Here is a 20,409-nt window from a genome sequence, read left to right on the forward strand (position 1 = left end):
ATTCCAGTTTATAAGAAAGGCATGAGGAATGCTGGATTCTACACCTGGGACGAACTAACACCAGGCAGAAGAATAAGTTGGGAGAGGAGTGGCTGGAGAGCAGCCCTGCAGAAAAGAATCTGGGGGTGCTGGTTGGTAGCAGGCTCAATACGAGTCTGCAGTGTGCCCTGGCAGCCAAGAGGGCAAACCACACCTTGGGGTGCATCAAACACAGTGTAACCAGCTGGTCAAAAGAGGTGATAATCCTGCTGTACTCAGCATTGGTGCTGCCTCACCTCGAGTACTGTGTGCGGTTTTGGGCCCCACAACTTAAGAAGGATGTGAAAGTCCCTGAGTGCATCCAGTGGAGGGCAACAAAGTTGGTGAAGGGGCTGGAAGGCATGTCTGTGAGGAGTGACTAAGAGCACCGTCATCAAAACAGATACCATTTTCTTAACTGCTCTGGCATAAGGAAGCATACAGAACTGTTTACAGAAAAAAGACTTCTGAAGAAACTAATATTTTCTTTGAATTTGACACCAGTTACTACTAATACATAAACAGCACCAAAAATTAAATACATATCATACATAAAAATTAACGCATCTCTATACAGAAAGAAGCACCACAAGGAAAGATAACCACAGCAAAACCAGCCAGAGTTCTTTAAAAGGCCAACTAATCATCCATGCATTGGACTGTTTTGCAGCTAACTGAGAGAAACTTGGCTTGCTGAAGAGACAAGGAGTACAGCACTGAGGAAGAAAAATTATATCCTGGCCAGACTGAGGTAACAGTGTCGGCTTCTGCTGCCTTCTCTGTGATGTGCCCTTGTTGTAATGAGCTGATGGCTGTCCCCTTCCACCAAAAATGAGGTAAAAGTTCTTTCTGGGTATAGGGCATTAGAAAGAACAGATACCAGTATTTGTGTTTATTCCATTCTAAGTGTTATACTATAAAGATTTAGCATTTTCACTGATGTGGCACTATTTACATTCTGCCCAATCTGCCAGCTATGTTCCAGGGACTAGGAAAAATTTCTGTTCTTTGCCAAAATTGTGGCCTCATAGGTGTGAGCTTCAATGTTATGAAGAAGACATAACTAGATTGGGTGGGGGATAATTTATCTGCTTTCTTTTCTTGCCTTTCTCAGATAGGTAAGGAATTTTTCTGGGTTCGAAGTGATTATACTGTGCTTGACTAGGATTTGCACTCAACTATCTCTTCTGAGTCAAGAGTAAGAGAAGTCACCTCACAGTACCTCTTAAACTCCGTTTATACTATGGATGAGTATAAATTGTGGGGTTTTTTTCCAGTTGTGTAAGCTATGTTTTATCCTCAGCAGTACTTGGGCTATTTCTAGTGTTCACTTCTATAACAGTTCTGACTAAAATGAAATTTCTGCTTCTTTCACATGGAACACTCTACCCTCCCTGCCCTCTTCCCTAAAAGGGAAACAGAAATTCTCAGGTAATACTGTTACAGTAGAAAAACAAGTGGATGTCAAGAACCATTTACCTGCCACCACTTTTTAGACCACTGAGCATCCTAGCTATACTTGACATCCCTCCCTTTAGAAACAACCTTTCTGACGCATATTAAATGGAGATATATGGTGACAAAAGTATAGCCAGCAACAGCAGTATCTGAATAATTCAATGGAGTCATAGTCCAAAAAGGTGATACAACTCATATTTTAAACAGCCTTTAAGGATGTGTTCTTGGAGGTTTTCCTACAGTGATGTCACCTGACACTATGTGACTTGCTTTCTGCCAGTGTAAATAAAAATGATTATAGTGATAAATGAGGCTACTTCTCTTCTGACTGGCTCTGAAGTGAGTTTGTGACTTTATCCATACTTCTGATGAGACTGATTGGGCAAATCACCTCCAAGAGGTAACAGATGCTGACTTGACAAGATAAAATTTCTGGTGAAGGACACAATTTTTGACTGTTAGTTTGTCTATTAATTCATATTTTCTGAGAAAACTATGGGGCTCTTTGAATTTTTGCAGTATGTGTCTCCAGCATTTGACAAATCATCAATACAGTGTTAAAACTAACATCGAAGTTAAAATGAAATATTATGGTTGAATAAGTGCACAAATGGTTTTCCTGCAAAAATCTAAATTCTCAACAAATTAGGGAATTTCTGAACGCCACGTGGAATTAAGTGTGTCCCAAGTTATTTTTTAAGTTTGTTCTAACAGCGCTCAGTATATGAAAAAATAATATTTAAGACATCATCTCATTTTTAAAAGGCCTGGCTTAAAACCAAATGAATTTAACAATGAGGTTTTTGATTGATTTTGAAATACGTTGTATTACCTGCTTGAATATTCCTCTTGCGGAGGCTAAAAGACAGCATTTCAAAATTCAATTAGAAAATCACCAATAAGCTCATCTGGCCCCAAAGCAAACTCAAATGGGGTTTGTTCTCATTTCTGTCAGACAACACGCTACACAAGAACAAGGTCATGTCCTGTGCTATACAAGCAGACACTGCTGCATATGGCTTGGTACCTTGAAAAAATGCTTCAAAGTATTGCCAAATGGATAAAATGTGCATGTATATATATATATATGCTATACACACACATAAAACCCACATTCTAATCATATCAGATGTTATCCATGTAGACTCTCAGTCAGTACGTAATAGATATCTAGTCTTCTCTCTGTGGAAACCAAACCTTCCAGTAATGCTACTTTTAATGAAGGTGCGGGGACTACTGCTGTTGTTGACTTCAACTGCTGTGTCTTAGAAGGACGTTTCCAAATGACAAACATAATAAGGCGCCCACCTTGAACTGGAATAAATGTTTTTAAATCTTTTTTCCTAAGGGAATTTAATTTATAAAATAGAGATTTCATAGTGTCATAGTATCATAGTGTCATAGTATCACAGTATCATGGTATCATAGTATAGTAAGGGTTGGAAGGGACCTTAAAGATCATCTAGTTCCAATCCCCCTTGCCATGGGCAGAGATTTAGCTGTGGGCAGAGATTTAGCAGATACAAAAACTTTGAGGATCTCATCTTAAGCCTACAACTATAAATCTGAATCATTAAAACAGATTGCCGTCACAAAATTCTGGAGGACCTGAGCGCCCACGACAAAACAGACTCTTGGCCTGTAGCATGGTGTCCTAAATACATTCATTTATCATTTTTAGAGTTAAATGGCAGCTTAGCCATCAGAAGAAACACTTTCTTGTAGACAGCCTTTGCATAGCACATGAATACTTACACACAGGCTTATACTCCCTCCCTCATAAGGCATATTTTTCTTTTTGCAAAGCAGTACTGGTAATGGCTAAGCATATAATAACATATATTCACAGAATATGACATACAGAATCCAAGTGTAGCCATGTCCTAAGGTCCCTATTTTGCAGAAAATACTACTGACATATTTTGCTGATATATCCTGGCCCAGTGTGCATCCAGCCTATTCAGCAGAAAGGTCAGAAACTCATCTCTCACCCTCCCCAAAGCCTAGGTTCAAGACTCTTATAGTCCTCACGTCCCACTGCTTGCTCTTGAACAAAAAGGAATTACCTCATTAAGTCCAATCCTTGCTGAAAAAACTCTCCTCTATGGATCTATATGAATGATAGGGAGAGGTACTGACTACTGCTGACAGTCTGCAAAATAATCTATTTTCTCAGGCTGACACTTCAGTTACTGTAAATGTGCAAAGTGCAAAAAAGAGAAATTATTTAAAACTAGATAAAATTGATTTTTATTTGGCAAGACATTGCAAATTGTGATTATTTAATTTAAAAAGAGGAAAACAGGTTTATCCATAAAATCATAGAATCATTTAGGTTGGAAAAGACCTGCAGAAACAAACAATGAACACCTACAGCTGGGTTTCACAGAACTCACCCACTTTTCCTATAAAGAATGTAAAGAAGAATGGTACAGAAGCCAAGGAGGCAAAAATAATCCACTCAGTTACTATCCGAGCCAAGAGAACGAAACACATTCTGCACCACTTTAACCACTCATCAAAAATATGCCTATGGACTTTTACCCAGCAAAACTATCACTCATATACTTCAGCTAAATTAAATCATGCAGTTTTGCTGGAACTTCGGGCAACAGCTTGAAATTATGCTAAATCATTTACTCCCTAGAATTACATTGTAGGTCAAGCAGGGAAAAGCAAATAAAACTCTTCCTATCATGTGCTGCCCCCAGTTTCTCTAGGCAGACAGTAAGAGGCAATACTGTCACTTCTAAAACTTTCCTTAGGAAGAGCCATTTCGGTTTATCATAGACTTACAAGTAGCCACATACAGCAGAGGTACTGAAAGGAAACACTGAGTGGCAGCCCCAGCCCTGCTGATTTCTGGCAATACAGCAGCAATGTTTACCTGGTGATTCTCCACAGTTTCTCTCTTTCAGAGAAGTGGAACTGCATCTGCTTTCCACTGTAAATAACCACAAGAGCAAAGCCCATCTATGGCTGAACGCTTAAACTTGTTCTCCACCTAAGTGTGGCACAAATGGTCTAGATAACAGGAGCAATTCCTGTTGCTAAGTAGCACCATTCTGATGAGTTTTTAGAAACTCTCTTCTATACGAAATTCTGCCACTTATGGGCAGAAATTTGAAACATTCTCTTCACAGATTTCCTGGAGGTGTTACAGCTTTACCTAGAATTGGGACAGCAGTGGTACCTGCCTATCAGCAGCCTTATTGCCATTTGAAGGTGGCCTGATGTAGCTTGGATACATATGCGTTAAGAAAAACTCTCAGTTCATTACATTGGGAATCAAGGAGACCTGTATACTGAAATAACGCCCTGTAGTTTCTGTATTGGTTTTGATCCTTTATTACATTGGATGGCAGATATGTAAAAATGGTTGCCATCTCCCTGCCTTACACCAGCAACAGTATATTTAGCAAACCTAATGTATCAACAGCTACTCAAGTGATTAATATTTAATTAATCTCAGCCTATAAATAAATAACCAAATCCCTCAGTGTCACTGCACCTATATGAGTTACTCCTCTTAATCTAGTGGTAGAACACCATGTTTCTTGAAAGCAAGGATATTATGTTTGGTCTGACAGGTAGGCACTCAGCTTTCACTGTACTGCTTCTTAATTAAGAAATCCCACTGAAAATTGGTAAATTAATTTAATTGTTATACAAAGGGTGAGGGTTATGAAATTGTAGATTTAAAAAAGGATTTAGGATTCAGTTTTTGTTTAGTTTTTGTAAGACATACCGAAGCTTGACAAAAAAGGCAAACTAATAGGTTCCTCAATGATCTCTGTATATTTAATCTGGTCATTGTCCTCTTTTTACCTTGGATCCTCTTCAGGTTTTAGGTCTTATTTATTTACCTCAGATATATTCAAATTCTGAATACCAGAACTCCTTTCTTCTCCTCCATCTCACTATTTTAATCTCTGTATGTGTAAAACATCAGAACTCATGTCTTTTGTTTGTGTTTGGATGTGAATATGCTTAAATAATTTTCTTTCAAAAAATTCCAGATTTACTGGCTGAGTAGATGCTTTCAGTTCATCTCATCAATATATGATCAATTTAATCCTCATTCTTTATTTTCTCTTGCATCCTACTACGTTTGCAGTTATCTACTCTTGGATGTCATGTTTTGCACATGACCTTGGATCAAAATCCACTTTGACAAATGCCAGTGATTTATTTCAAAGGACTTGTGAGCTTAAATTCACCATCTCAGATGTACCTTATATATTGTCTGGGGGCTTTTTATTTTGCTTGGATAAGTAAGAATATACAATTACACACAACCAAGATCAGTAGAATTCACTGTTGAATATGACGGAGTTTGCTGTTGCTCCTGTAACAGATTGTCCCTATTACAGAGACACTGAGAGACTGAGTCACAACTTACAACATTAAATATAAGAAAAATAATAGAAATTTGAATAAGCTAACTACTCATCCAGTAGATACAGATGTTTACATGAGCATGTATTACCATTACACTGTAGAGAAGCTTTGATATTTACATTACACTTCCAGTACTGCCATGAAGGCTTTTCTACCCTCCATTTAAACCACTACTGTCTAGACAATTTTTTTCACACAAGTTTTGAATACTCTGTTGTTCTGGACAGCATTATAGACTAACCACCTAGCAGAATATTATTCTACCTTTTAAAGATATATAAATATGTCTGGCTATGGTAACTCACCCAACTATATTGCATTTTTTGGTTCAGTTACTGCTTACATTGTTTCAATCTTTCAAGTCAATTAACATTCAGAGGAATAAGAAATCAGCTAAGTTCAGTCTTGCATTTTACAAGAGGCTTCCATGGTTTTAAAATGATCTTTTTTTATTATCTTTTTTTAAGGTTGCTGAAGTCTTGCTCTCTATAGAATACATTTTATATTTTAAATATATCACCAAATAACCCTTACAACAGCTGTAAAGTCTCACTTAGGGAATTGTTCTAAAGCTGCTCAGAGGTGTAATAGTGCTGAAAAGTGAAATCTTAAAATACTCTCAGGCCAGGAAAGTCATTCTACTTCTGCAGACTAGTAGTTTAGATCAAGGCTCTATCTTGACAATAATATGTGCTTCTCCAATCTTTTGCTGTCTTTTTCCTTTTATTTAGGAAATTAGCATAGCGACTTTATATGTCAAGATAATTAAATGTAACAGTGAACTGTGATTATGAATTTACAACTTGGGTAATAAAATGGGTGATAAAAGAATAATAAACATCCAATTCTGTTGCACAAATCTAGGCTTTACATTCTTTTTACATATTTTTCCAGATTAGTCACAGAGAATACAATGACAAGGCATGGTAAAGCAGTTCCAGTTTATATAGGGTTGAACAGACTGGTTACAATTACTCGATGGTTACTACTGACTATCACATCAGCAGCAAATCTAGCTTAAAAGAATTTTTGTTAAATAAAATAATTAACAGATGAAACCTGCTGTCCATTAATCCATAAACACAAAACACTGATCCGCCTCAGCTTCATTTTTAAAGATGGAACCATTACTTAAGACGGCACCCATCTTCTAATGATTCTATTCTCCTTCTTAAAGAGTATTTCTAAGATTTTAAACTGCATTCTGGTTACAGAAAGGAAATGACATTTCTCTTTGTCCCAGTGAAAACAATTAAAAAACCCTAAAACCAGAATGTACATAATCCACTTTCAGAGAGTCAGATTCCCCTCATTTATATGACAAAGAAGATTAACCCTTTCAAAATAATCAAAACTTGTGTATTATGACCAGCACCTTTTATAAAATAGTCTCAGAAGAATTTGAAAGCAGAGTGCAGGAGAACAACAAAGAAAGAAAAGAAACTATCCACCTGTCTAATCCACCCAGAACTGCCATAGAACTTCATGCTCAGAACTTAGCATGCTCTCAGAAATCTTAAATTAGCAGCTGGCACTACCCAGTTTTAAAAGATTAGGAGAGTGAGGGAGAACACAAAAACATGTTCTCTTACATAAAAGAGAACATTTATATATTCTTTTTGTTCAGAACAGATTTTATACTGTACCTGAGCTACAGTTGAGTGACCTCAGCATCTAGAAGAGTATGCACGAAAGCAGGCAGAAGAGAGACAAAAGGAACTGTGGAAGAGTAGTCAACAGTAGGAGAGACACAGTGGACGAATGCCGGGCAAATCAAAGCTGAGAGAAGAGGGGAGAAAACCCCAACCCATTCCCAAAACACCAAGATGGTGTCTTCAGTTCTGAGATAACCAGCTCATTGGGAGAAGCATGCGCACAAAGTAGTCTTCACGTGGAAAGCCCTAAGTATTCAATTCCAAATGCTAAAGTCTGTAACACTATAAACTCCCAAAGTAGATCAAAGGAAACACTGTAGGTATTCGGGTGTAGTAATCCTATTTTAAAACGGAATCTGTATGATGATTATGGGATCAATATTTTTTAATTGCAGTTGAACTATTTTATACATAATTGTTCTGTAATATAAAGCAAAAAAGCGAAATAGTCTTTAGCCAAATCGCAAAATCTTATACTCTTAAGTGTTAATCAAGCCTATGAATATCATAAAACTTGAAGCCACTTCATCTGGTGTCTGATCACTCATTTTACATATTCAACTCACACAAATACTGGAAATAAAACACACAAAGGATATTTTCTTTACAATGCTATCTCATTAATTTTGAAATATATTAGTTAAAAGCTGTTTTATCACTAAGTTTTGCAAAAAATGTCATGAAATGAAAGCAGCAGTCAGTTTTCACAGCATTTTTCATAGATGTAGAAGCATAAACATCTGCTTTTGTATTTTTTTTTTTCCAAAATTCTTCAGGCTTGAAAAAGTTACACACCATAAATATCACTCTATGACTCATTTACTTAAGTGAACAGCTGCCTGCTAATTAGCCAAATGCTCTCCATTTTAAATCATACAGTTAAATGAACACACTTCAACAGGCACAAGAATGAAGCACAGGAACTTTACTAAAATGATGAAATGGCAGAAACTTGCTATTTTCGTAGCAGCAAACAGAAGTAATTTCCTTACTCTGCATCTATGGACTGAGACACATAATGAGCATTTGCAGTAGACTGTGGGTCTGAATATAGAAAAGCAGGCAAATACCACAGAGTCTTGTTAAATATATGAAATGATACAGCTTTTAGACCACCACTGCTTTATACTAATTTAATAATGCTAGCTTTGCCTTTTCTCACAGAAATGCTGAAGAGTGCTAACATCTGAAGAGCCAGATTAATAGGCATTAGAAAGGAAGGTTGTTCATGTTTACTGGAAAACTCTTCTGTTCTACAGTTATTTAGAAAGCTAATAAAATCTAAATAAAAGACAAAGTAGGCATGATTTCCTAGAAGAAGAGAAAACAAAATAAAACCCCCTTTTTCTCACAGCTCTTCTTGTCCATCATTCGGAACTTGTATTTTTCTTTATTAGTGTAATTGATGACAATAGAAAAGAACTGTATGAGTCAGGATTTCCCTTTTGGGCTCATGTCTTGCCTTCCTAACCAGAAATTCTTTTAATATAATAATAAGGAAACACAGATACTCAGTTCTCAAATGAAACGCAAATGGTCAAAACAACCTAGTGTATAGTGAGAACAAAGCATCTGATCTATCTGACTGTAACTAATGCCCCATAGCTCCACCTTTGCAGGCCACTAGGCTTTGGGTATGCTTTTGCAAAGTTACTTCAGAACAGGATATAAAGAGTTTCCAATTGCCTCTTTGCATCTGTAAGCAATCAAGGAAAGTTAGTTTACAGAGGTGCTAAGAAAGTCAGAGCCATAAGATCTAAAAGGCCAGTATTTGAAAACCCTACGTAAAATACATTTTTCAGCAAATGCTCAATCCAGATTAAACCTGTAGTTAAAAAAAAAAAAGCCCAACAACCAACAAAACAACAAGAACAAAAACCAAGAAGAAAACACATAATCATTTTCTTCCTGAAAACTATTTTTCAAAGAAAACTGACGCAGTTTGGAGAGAGGGCTATTGTGTGTTGTGGGACACATTCTGACCTGATTTTTACTAGGAACAAGAATGCACGCGTTCCTTTTTGTTCTCTGTTCATTAAAACTGAGAGGTATACTTAAACAATTAAGAAGGTCTACAATATCATTACAACAGTGACCTCCAGTGAAAGATAACCGTAAAATGAATAACTCACTAATAGGACAGCCATAGTGAGGGGCTTTAAAACTTAAATTACTTTATTTTTAAATTACTTTATTTACCTATTTCTATTCTATTTCATAGAACATAGGAGAGCTTCAAAAGTTCAGTTTTCGATACCTTTGCTTATACTATCAAAATAATTTCTGAAATGGTATGTGATAGATTTAAAATAGAATTGTGAGACTAGATTCTTTGCAGTAGAAAAAGACTTGACTAGATAACTCCTCCAAATCCCTTTAAAATACTGTATTCATAATGTTAATCAACACAGGAAATTTCCTGGAAGAAACAGGTATTTTGTGTTATTTTAGTATGATCCCTCATAATGCTTTCCTACCATCAGTTCCTAATCAGACTCCAACTTCTCATTTTAAATGACTGTATGCTACTGTTTTGGGGTTGCTTTTTTTTCCATTTTCCCAACATCACATCAGAGTTGGGAGCTTAAAGTGACACACAATTAAGAACACCTACCTTCCTGATGGTTTATCAGTTTTACAGTGATCCATTTGTACATCAAGACCCACAATCCTGTGAAACCTGTTCAGTAAATCAGGTAAAACTGAAATAAAAAATCCACTCCCCATACAGACAGGCTGGAAAAAAGTGTCCCCTGATCCTGCCAATTTCTATTTCAAATGGAGTCTATGAACTTTTGAATTTTGGGCTTACAGTTGCTATTCTGTTCTTTTGCAAGATGTAAACGACTCCTTGAGGATTGAAGCCTACAAAAGGAAATGACAAGTGGGTAAACAATTTCTGCTTTCATCAGTGCTGCTACTCAGAAATCAATTATTTTAAGGAAGGTGCTTTGTAACATGTTCCTTTCATTCTGCTTTCCTCCATAGTTGCAAAAAGAGTGAATATACTGAAGCAGTTAAAAAAGATTATATCTCAAAACAGTGAATAGTTACAAATCGAAAAGTTCTGCACAGAACCTCAATTGTCTTACTGAGGAGATAGAGGGCAAAATTTGTTATTAAAAGATGCAGATGCCATCTGTTCATTGGGAAAACAAACTGCATCATTCACCTAGTATATCTCTCATTCTTGCCAATACGCATGATTCAAACAGAAGTCACATATTTTTGTAAAAATTATTCATACATTGAGTATGAATACTCACTTTTTAAGCACTGACATCCCCTCTTCTTACCAAGAGCCTTCAAAAAGGCCTCCTGCAACAAAAAGTGACTGAATCTTCCTGTCTCTCTCTGAATCAAGCTCTCACCCAGCCAACAATTTCCTTCCTGGTCTATTAACACCACCGTGTGCCAAACAGGCAAATTCTTTTAGGAATGGAACAGCCACAGGTGTAGCTGGAGAAGGATTTGAATACTGTTATGTAAAGATTAACTGTTTGAGCTCTATCATATTGTGAAGGGATTAAGACGAATTGTGAGAAGAAAAATGGAAGAAAACAGTGTGAGGAAAACAAGAAACTTTTCAGGAAAGGGAAGAGTATCATATATTTAGGGTTTGAAAGCCAAAGTGCAGAATGAATTTGTAGAGGGGATTACAAATGTTCATGTTTATGTAACCTGCCTTGACTGTGGATCAGAAGTCTGTGCACAGCTAAATGACTTTTTAGCTTGAACTGCCTCTGACTGCTGTATTTACATAGAAAAGACACACCAATGTCCACAGAGACATATCAAAGCCAAAAGACTGCAGCAATTTAGAAAAAGTATGCAAGCACCAAAACCTGCAGCAATAACAGAGAAAAACTGCAAACCATAAACAGAAGTTCTAAGCTTACAGAGTCAATTACTTTAAATAAACTGTTTCTTGCAGAGAAGAATAAATAACAAGAGAGAGAAGCGGAAAACTCACTTTAGATGGATAGCTCACCATTTCTACAGAGTAATGATATGTCTATTTCATCTTAAATATTCTAAAAATGCAGAAATTGGTCTGAGATGCTTCTCTCTACAAGATTTAGTGACAGTTAGGTTTTTCCTCTTTGTTCAGAACTCAAACTGCATCAAAGCCACCTCAAACATCTGTGCACTAGTTATGTGTAAGGAAGACATACAGCTTCCAATGGAAAATCAGTCAAGATGTTTGAAAATATAGGTTCTGCAGCAGTGAAATGAAACTAATATGTATTCCCAGATTAGGGGACAGAAAAATCAAGAGCAATTTCCCTTTCTCATTCTCTTGTCACTCTCCAACCTTACATACATATTCTATAGCACATGACATTTTCATATCTGTATCAAACTCATAGTGTTACTTGCCTGGAATAAGACAGTCGTACATTTTACTGATAGGTTCAGTAAAACTCACCATCTTCAACTCTGTACCTCTTCTGTGTGAGTGTTTTAATAAACATACTGGGCTAGGTGTTGCAAAAGGATGTAATTCATTTAAAAGCCTTAATGTGTTGTCTCAGCAATGCAAATGAATTAAACTCGGATGGCAAAGAACAGTTACCATCCTCAGCTGTTTGCTCTACTTCTCTCCAATGGACTACCATCAGCACTGCATGGATGGGCAAACCACATATGAGGCATATCCTGAAACCATCACAGTTAACAGCCTGATGCTTTCAGGCAAACTATAATTGATTCTGGGCTGTAAATGGCAGCAGGAGATGCTTAACAAAATGCTCAGTAGCTTATACAGTGTTAATAGAGCAGAGTGCTCAGGAAAGCTGCCGAATCAAACATCTCAAGAAACTGCTCCTGCTCAGCAGCATTACTCAAAATGGATCTAAGCAGCTTGATGCTTTGAAACTATGCAAGTGCTAAACAAGCTGTTTTTTCAGCAACTTCGTTACATATTTACTTTTGCAGGTAATATAGGTATTTCTGTTAATTTCCTTCTGCTCTGCAAATTCAGAAAAAATAAGAAGTAAGACAGGTTTGTCAGGGTGGCTGGTCTAAAAGCCCACTGAGAGTGTGCAGTGTCTCCATGGAGAGATTTATCCCTTTGTAGGACTGTTAGCTGAGACACGGAATTGCCTTCTGGACATTCCCTGATCACAAAGCAAGACTAAGTAATGCTCTCAAACAATGCACCTACCTCTTGAACATTCAGTTGGACTTTTACTATCCTGAGCAAACTTCTGTTTTCATTCAGGTTTCTCCTTACCATGTTTTTCCTTTGGTTTTTTTTTTTTTTTTTTTTCCAGGCAGAATAAAAGGAAAGAGAAAGGCATTTCAGTCACTTTGCACACTAGATTACTACGCATCTACTGAATTCTGACATTAGAAAGATTCTTCTAGTGCTCAGCCTAGAATTTCCCTCATTTAATGCTATCATATACTCTTAATTACACTCCCACTTTCTTCTATGCTAAATAGATCCACTGTTACTATTTATGGAATTTGGAAGAGAGATTTCCAAGTCTATGAACAGTAAAAAGCGATTGCTCTTGCATTTGATAAATGAGTAGATAGCATATCAGAACAAAAGGAAATAGCACACTTCTAAAGACATGCTTCGCTTTGCCTTGTCAAATCATCCACATGACTCATTTAAATCTCAAGTATTCTCTGCGGGATTGGAAGGGTACCATACATGTCGGAGGCTGAGATTAGTACTAAGGCTTCACAGGTAGTCCTTTCAGCCTGAGAGTTCTTATTGCTATGGATGCATTACTTATTGCGCATGGAAATCAGATTTTGTGGATTGTTACTAATAACAGCAAAAATGTGAGCTAAAAATATCAGATGAGAGGTCAAAATGCATTTTATCAGGTAAATTTGTACTCCAATTCTAGCTTTAGTGTTTAAAAGAAAACTATTGGCTAAACTATTATCTCCAAAACTCAATATTGATATAGTACGGTGATTTATGTTTGGTAAGGACTTCACACTTCCTTTGCATAGATTTTGTGTCAAAATTCTTTTTCTCAAGAAGTAACTTTTTTTTTTTGAAAAGAGGAATAAGATGAAGCAGCCATTCAGCCTAAATTAGATAATTTCTAAATTTTAGCCAGACAAGGTTATTTTTTCCTCACCTCCAAGTACTCCACTAGGTGCCAGTATACTAAGACCATACCCAGCATGTTACATATGTCTATGAAACTAAAATCCCTCCCAAGAAAATTCACTTTGGAATAAATCTCTGAAATAAAAAGAACTTTTTCCCTGCTTCTGTTCCATAGTGATATTTTACTTTAACACTAAAATTTCATGGAGTCATTACCATTTGGAAAATATATGAGGCAAAGTTTGTCTACTATAGAGTCAAAAACAATCTTCTCGTGAACTTTAGTATATCAGGGAAAATAAATTAGAAATAAAGGTTGATGAAGAAGACCAAGTAAGATTTGACATTTTATGCAAAAAAAAAAAAAGTTCCAGTGTGGTTTGTGGAAATGATAGATGCATAAAGAAAAATCACATGAAATCTCTGAAAGAAAAATGGTGCTGAATTCTAAAGCTAACAGAAAGCTTTGTCAGGTAAACTAATAATGGGAGCAAGTTACACTTACGCATTTGCCTTTACTGTTAGGTTTTGAATTAAGCACACTGTTAATTTATGCAAAATACTGTAATTTTTTTATAACGTAAAAATACTACTTCTAGGCTGATTTATTACTCTTATTTTCTAAATATTTAAGGTCTTCACAACAGAGGCATTTATAAAGTCTGTGTGTTTTTACAGCAGCTTGTACAACGGAGGTCTGACTTATCAAGGTGCCCAGATACTCTAAAATAAATAGGTATCCATACAATATCCTTAGAAAAGTTGACATCTGTTAAGAAACACATACTAAGACTGTTTTTTCCTTTTTCTGTTTTTGCAGACAGTGCATCTGTCTTTTTTTGTGAAGGGTAGAAAAAAAGCAACAAAAATGTTTTTAGACATTTAACCATCATATTTTGCAATATTAAGTTAATATGAAAGCAAATAATAGTATGTTGCCTCAAACATTCAAAATATTGGCAGCTACTTCATTAAAATTTATGAGAGTTGTTTAAAATTGAAAGGGTTTTTTGATGGATTGTGAGAAATGAAAGTGAAAAATCCATACTAAGTATACAGAAACACATAATGTGATTCATGAACAGACTTCAAATCTGGAAAAAAAAGAAGAGAGAATAAGAGGTGGGGCAAAAAATGAAATAACAAAGAGATTTGATTGCACTATAATGTACATTATTATTGTACATCTCAGCCTTAAAGTGAGGAAGAGAACAGTCTACTGGAAATACAGTGTATACTGTAACAAATTAGGTTTTAATTCACACAAGGAGAAAAAAAAAAGCCTCAAACATGCATCATTTGTAAGGACTTCTTCTCCCTTAATTACAGAAATCTGATGTGACATTAAATGATTAAGAGGACCAGACTGTCAGTTTTCATTAAAACACACTTAAATAAGATAAGAAGTACTTTTTGATGAAATTGGTGCAAGAGGCATCATCTTTACAACAAACCCCTTGCTACTGCAACATGGAAATTCTCTGAAATCCTCTCTAGGTCAGTGCTGAGGATTAACACTTCAGTGAGATGAGAAAAATACCAAGAAAAGGGCAAAAGGGGACAGATGGTCACAAAGCAGACACTGACCCTGGCAGTCCACGGTGTTCCGAGAGGGAAAACCATGGATCCTCATTTCTTACCTGTCTTGTCTTCAGGGAATGCACATAACCAGGCAATTTCAGAAGTATCTATCTTCTCACCTTGATTTTGATGCCTAATCTGTGATAGAGTTTGGTATCTAAGGAAACTGGAGGTAGATATTATCAAAAACTGTGATCTAAATTTTTTCATCTGTTTCAGCGTCTGTGTCAATGAGACCCTAACAGTCAAGGGGTTGTACGGGGATCAGTCAAGTGCTGGTGAAACACCCTGAATAACATGAAATGCAATTTAAAAGCTGAAACAGTGGCTGGGTTGGACCTAACTAGCCTCACTTCTCTGGCTTTACAATACCGCCTGATGCTGGTTTTACAGCATCTGCGTTTCCAAATTGGAAAACAAAACTTACAACAGCATCCCTCCTTTCCTCGTGAATCTTGAAATTTGCAAACTCTTATGCTAGACACTGCATTTCTTGATCTTACAATTCGTTCTTGAAGCCTGTAAGTGACAGGTTCTTTGGTACTTTTCTGATTCACCTACTGAAATAGAAAAACCACCCACAAAATTGATTCAAATATATTTGTTTGCATTAAGACTTTGTGTGTCAGTCCCACAATATATTGCATAATTGCTCCCATGGATTTTGCTCACCATCCTCAAAGGAGTGGTTCAAGACTTGGTTTTGCATTAAATACTTTTTTATCTTATTAATGAATTCCTCTAAAGGTAATTTTAAACATTATCCCTCTCAATTAAGGTGTTAAGCAATAAAAACTATTCTACTTCATGCAGTAAATGGCATACCAAATAATTGCTGTAGTTAAAACTTTTCCTTTGAAGAAGCTGCAGCATTTTTGTTCACCTGCAGTGCTTGCTGTACCTGCTTCAGTTTTCAGAATTAAAATGATCACATTTTCAGCTTTGATTACTGCGGATGCTTTCCAGCTTTTGCTCTTCCCTGGAATATAAACTTTAAAGTTAACTTAGATGAACTGCATTTAGTTATAATAATGCCTTGGCAATTTTTCTAGCAGTCGAAATAGACCATTTAGGCAGCATGTAATATTTAAATCCCTTATGCCCACTTCACTTTTCCCAAAGGATGACTAAGGCCTCTCCCTCATATATTAGAGCAGTCACTCTACATAGTGCTTCCTAATGAGATGTCTCTATAGTAGTAATCTCTGTAATACAGACACATGCAGTTTTAAGTAAAAATAAAAGGTATTATTTGCTGCAAGCTTTTGTCTGAGTGACAAAGATATTTAGCCATTCAAGGAAAAAGAAAATAGCACATACTAGCATTGTTACCCAAATATCATAGATTTTTTTCCTTAAAATTAATTACCTATACAAATTATGTAATGTGAATTACATGTTCTGGAGTTTAACAGACTCCCTAGTGTTAAAAACAAGGGAGGAAAAGGTGAAAAAAAACCCCAAACCTTCAAACCAGGAGCCATTCCTTGATATTCATCTTGCAATTTTCTAGTTCTCATCCTCTTTGTAGCCCAAGCAACACATCTCATCTCTTGCTATTTATACCCTTTAGGTTCTGCAGTACAACCCGTGCTGATATTTGTATGGACAGCATCAGTCCTCACAAACACACATGAGATGAGCTTCAAAGCAGCAGTGCTTCTAAAGAAACTTTGACAGAGTGAGAGACTTGCTCACTGCCACCCAGGAAATCTCTTGCAGAGCAAGAAAAGAAATCCCACCTTTCATCTAACTTTTTGATGCCATTTTGACAATAAAGTGTCCAAAATGAAACACAAGTAATACTTGCTTCAGTAATGCTACACTTGGAAGACCCTGTGCCCTGATGGAACTCTGTGACGTATAGATTCTGCATGCCTTCTGCTCCTTTGGCTGTGGTTGGGATATATTTGATAATGCTGTGTGTAAGCAGCACTGAGCACAGATCATCAGAGCAGGCAGTAAGAGTGGCAGGAGAAAGCTGAGAAACAGCATGGCTTCTAATTTGTGAAGTAGCTCCATCTACCCAAGCGGAGTTCCCTTGGAAAGACCCCCTGCATAGAAAATGTTCTGCACAGTTTTGGAAAACAACATTCAGTGGCTGTGATGAATATTTGTAAACCAGGAGCTTGTCAGACTCTACGGAAAGAGCACTGCTGAAGGTGAGCTACTGCAGCTTAATGTTATTGTGTACATCATTATCACCCACACAAACCTTTTGATGGATGAATAATTCTTATGTGTGGGAAAGTAACACTAAGTGATGGATTTCACCAGCATAAATATCACCAGCAACTAGTTGGAATAGTCAAAAAAAAAAAAAAAAAGAAAGAAAAAAAAAAGAAAGACAGTACAGTCAACACTTCAATTTAGAAATATATTAATTTTAGATTAGTAATTCTAATTGAGAGTTTTATATGCCACAATGTAAGAGAGCCTTCAGAATAGAATGAAGCTTTTTTTCTACCTCTACTATGATTGCAAAAGGGCTGCATAAACAATGAAACACTTTTCAAGGAAGGACAGTGAAGAATATTTTCAGTTCAATTTTCCATCTGTTTTGCGAATACAGAATATTCTTGTGTTATATGATTTCCATATAGACAGTCCCTCCTAAACTATAAAATGAAATTCTCCATACCTATTATCTGACCAACAAATGTTTAACATTATTATGGATATAATCAGTTTTGCTCAAAAGCAATAGCTGTAACACAGGACAACCCAATGTCTGCCAATGATGTGCAGAAGACCTAGAGAGCTATTTCAGAACAGCCACTGGCCTAACAAGAAAAAAAAAGTATTTTTCTTTAAAAATAGACTCTTTTCAAGAGGACCAAGACATACACCGCTGCTGTTCTCCACTAACTCAAGTCACTCCTTTTGGGTACATAACACACTTTGTAGGAAATATCAAATTAATCTACACAGTATTTCTTAAATTTTGGCAATATGTTACAGGTCTCTCTACATCCTGTAGTATGAAATATGCCTGTAAATCACTTGTATCTCTACCAAGAAATGCTCTACTTGCAGATACTAGGAAATGACAAAATAACTGGCCAGAAAATGGAAGCAGAAATCTGAAATTGCTGATGGAGCATCTCTGTGTCACTGAAGCATGAGAGGGGTTTCTAAAGACAGAACAGAGAAGGAGATGATGAATCATGAACGATATGGAGGGAAGTCTACGGTAGATGGTAAATACGGTCTGCAGTCAAGGGCTAAATGATAAAACATCACAGTAGCCTCAACTGACCTGAGGAGGACTTGAAATGCCCTTATTTGAAGGATGGAACAGCCTCTAAAGACATGCAGTTCTGCATCTGCATACACACACGTAAATGACAGAAAGAACAAAACAAAAGAGATCTTAGGTTCTTTATGTAAAAGAAACAGATGTGCCTGAAACAGTGTTCAGCAGCTACATGTCTTTTACACGTATTATTTTGGTATGAAATCCGAGTATTGGAACAACAAATCAAATATGAGCAATTTCATGGAGTTTAACTGATTTGATATTATACAGCGTATAATTCTTAGAAGTTCACAAATAAATAAGTAGGAGCATCATGTCACTGGTTAGGCTGTTTCCTATCCTATCCTATCCTATCCTATCCTATCCTATCCTATCCTATCCTATCCTATCCTATCCTATCCTATCCTATCCTAAGATTAAATATTCCCCATTGGCTTCACGCTCCTTCCATTGCAATCTAGGTAGCATAAATATCCTTTTTGAAAAAAAAAAAAACAAATAACTCTGAACAAACTGAAACACAACAATAATGTTTCTCAGGCTATTTTAAGCCTGCTACAAGCTATGTATAAACCAGTACATTAATAGATATATGCTTCCTTGGTCTTTATTGCGTACACATATCAGCGAAAAGATTAAATGGCACTAGGTATTACATTACCTTATGAGTTTTGGGAATCACATAAGAGATGTACTGAAGACTATGAATGGGATGTAGCAGAACATAGAGTCATGTAGGAGGGACTGTACCTGCAGCTCCTTGGTGTCCACAGGGCTGTAACACACTGTCTTCTTGGAAGAGATATTTGAAGGTACTATTTCCATAAGCATTCGGTACCTACCTTTTCCATCTTTTTAACTGAAGTTTGTATTTTTTTTCTTGGTTTGGTTTCTGCAGTATATGTGGCAGTTCCAATTCTTTCCATCATTTTTGGGAATACTGAAACTCCAGCCCTAATTCACTACTTGTTCCTTAGATGCATCTCTTGCACTTATTTGCTGCCTTTATAATTGTGAAGGCCCTTAAGCTCAAGACAGAAGTCAAGGCCTATTTAGTTACCAAAAGTACTGCTGGACAAATTCAATTAGTGAAGGGGGATTACATACAGTTAGACCTAGGTTTTAGCAGGTTACTCACTGCACTGAAAACTATTTCAAATCCTACCTTGTGGATTTTCATTTTTCCGAAAAAAACACATTACTTGTACCGTTTGGAGCAACAACAAAGAAAGCAATCTTTAATTATACTATACATTATAAATATAGAATCACAGAATCATAGAATCACTAGGTTGGAAAAGAACTCTTGGAACATCGACTCCAACCACCTCCCTGGGCAGCCTCTGGGAATTTTTTTTTTCTGATATCCAGCCTGAACCTCCCCTGGCGCAGCTTGAGGCCATTCTCCCTTGTCCTGTCCCCTGTCACTTGGGAGAAGAGGCCAGCTCCCGCCTCTCCACAACCTCCTTTCAGGTAGTTGTAGAGAGTAATAAGGTCTCCCCTCAGCCTCCTCTTCTCCAGGCTAAACAACCCCAGCTCTCTCAGCCTCTCCTCGTAAGACTTGTTCTCCAGCCCCCTCACCAGCTTCGTTGCTCTTCTCTGGACACACTCCAGAGCCTCAACATCCTTCTTGTGGTGAGGGGCCCAGAACTGAACACAGTATTCAAGGTGCGGTCTCACCAGTGCCGAGTACAGAGGGAGAATAACCTCCCTGGACCTACTGGTCACACCGTTTCTGATACAAGCCAAGATGCCATTGGCCTTCTTGGCCACCTGGGCACACTTCTGGCTCATGTTCAGTCGGCTAATACGATAGCTTGGATCATCTGAAAGTGGATCTACTGAAGAATGAGAAATCAAAGTCCCCGTTTTCCATTTTTGATTAGCAGAACTGTGTTTTGTATTGTAGTTGTCCCTTTTGATGCTTCATTCATAATCCAAAATGCAGTGCAGTACGG

The 20,409-nt window shown here is 36.8% G+C and overlaps 1 protein-coding gene across 9 annotated transcripts in view; it reads right to left on the reverse strand.

Annotated features, from left to right (window-relative positions):
• The window catches only part of DLGAP1 (DLG associated protein 1), a 415,565-nt gene that overhangs the window by 177,243 nt on the left and 217,913 nt on the right, over positions 1-20,409 (reverse strand). The window contains exon 4 of one of the 9 annotated variants that reach the window (XM_054059670.1): positions 18,452-18,518. The exons of 7 other annotated variants lie outside the window; for them this stretch is intronic. The gene's annotated coding sequence lies outside the window, so the exon portion shown is untranslated. Of the gene's footprint in view, positions 1-12,699; positions 12,779-18,451; positions 18,519-20,409 lie in introns of those variants that run through there. One more of the 9 variants, XM_009567970.2, reaches the window with a different exon arrangement.

Source organism: Cuculus canorus, chromosome 2 (genome assembly GCF_017976375.1).
Source record: "Cuculus canorus isolate bCucCan1 chromosome 2, bCucCan1.pri, whole genome shotgun sequence".
Taxonomy (NCBI): domain Eukaryota; kingdom Metazoa; phylum Chordata; class Aves; order Cuculiformes; family Cuculidae; genus Cuculus; species Cuculus canorus.